Here is a 1,508-nt window from a genome sequence, read left to right as displayed (position 1 = left end):
TAGGAAATCAAATTGTTTTATCTGTTAACTTAATGCTCATCCTAGTTTGTTTGGGTTTCCCAAGACCTAGTTGTTTAAACATTTTTTGGGCAAGACATTAATACTAGCCCCTAAATCAGCCAAAGCAAGCTACCAATTAAACAAGGAATCGTAACTCCCTGGATCTCTCAATTTGTTAGCCGGCTTATTTTATAGAATGGCTGAGAAAATTGCATTCATCTCCACATGCGACGCCTCATCCAACTTCCGCTTATTTACTAAAAGCTCCTTTAAAAATTTAACTGCGTTTGGCATCTGCGAAAGAGCTTTAATAAATGGTAAGTTAATACACAATTTTTTTAATAGTTTAAGGAATTTACCAAATTGTTCACCTGTGCAGTCTTTCCTTGTCGCATTGGGGTATGGCACCCGTGGTTGATACTCTTTACTTACCGGTTTTTGACCACTGTGGACTACCTCACCTTTACCTTTACTTACCACAATTCTATGCCTCGGTTCTGGTTCAGGTTCAACTAACTCTTCCTTCTCTTGAACGGTAATTGCGTTGAGTTGTTCCATTGGGTTAGATTCAGTGTTACTCGGCAGGCTACCTTGTGGTCATTTAGAAATTAGTTTAGCAAGCTGTCCTATCTGAGTTTTGAGCCATTGGATCGATGCTTGTTGATTCTTAAGGAGTTCGGATGGTTCCTTCAACCTACATTATGTTTGTTACCATATGGGCTATTTTGAGATCTAGAATTATTGTTACCCATATATTGGACTTGTTCCTCCTCGATGTTGGGGTTGAAGGATTGATATTCTATATGTACTCCTCCTCCATTAGAATCGCACCTTATCACGGGATGTACCTGAGTAGAACCACATAAACCATCAATCTTTTTATTTAAAAGTTCTACCTGGTTAGATAGCATAGTAACCGCATCGAGGTTGAAAACACCGGCTGCTTTTGTTGGCTTTGTCCTTATGACTTGCCACTAATAATTATTTAGTGACATCTCTTCTATAAATTAATAAGCCACTTCAGGTGTTTTGTTATTGATAGTCCCAGTAGTAGCTGCATCAATCATCTGTCTAGTTTAAGGATTCAGGCCATTGTGAAAAGTTTGAACCTATAGCTAGAGCGATAATCCATGGTAAGGGCACCTTCTCAAAAGATCCTTGTATCTCTCCCATGCATTATAAAGTGTTTCGAGATCCATCTGCACAAAAGAAGAGATGTCATTCCTCAACTTAGCCGTTTTAGCCGACAAAAAATATTTAAGTAAGAATTTTTCAATCATTTGTTCCCAAGTAGTGATTGACCCTCGTGGTAACAAGTTCAACCACTGTTTAGCTTTGTTCCTCAACAAAAAGGGAAACAATCAAAGGCAAATGGCATAATAAAAAATGCCATTGATCTTAAAAGTGTCACAAAACTCTAAGAAACTTGCCAAATGAGTGTTTGGGTCCTCGTCCTACAAAACATCAAACTGAACAAACTGTTAGGTCATTTGAATTGTGTTAGGTTT

The 1,508-nt window shown here is 38.0% G+C and overlaps 1 non-coding gene across 1 annotated transcript; it reads left to right on the top strand.

Annotated features, from left to right (window-relative positions):
* Positions 1–1,125: 1,125 nt before the first annotated feature.
* On the top strand, positions 1,126–1,232 carry LOC121225793 (small nucleolar RNA R71). Its single transcript, XR_005923697.1, has one exon. It is a non-coding gene; the product is annotated as a small nucleolar RNA R71 (small nucleolar RNA).
* The last annotated feature ends 276 nt before the right edge of the window (positions 1,233–1,508 follow it).

This window comes from Gossypium hirsutum, chromosome A03, assembly GCF_007990345.1.
Source record: "Gossypium hirsutum isolate 1008001.06 chromosome A03, Gossypium_hirsutum_v2.1, whole genome shotgun sequence".
Taxonomy (NCBI): Eukaryota; Viridiplantae; Streptophyta; class Magnoliopsida; order Malvales; family Malvaceae; genus Gossypium; species Gossypium hirsutum.
The sequence above is the reverse complement of the archived record's forward strand: the minus strand, read 5'-3'. Positions and strand labels throughout refer to the sequence as shown.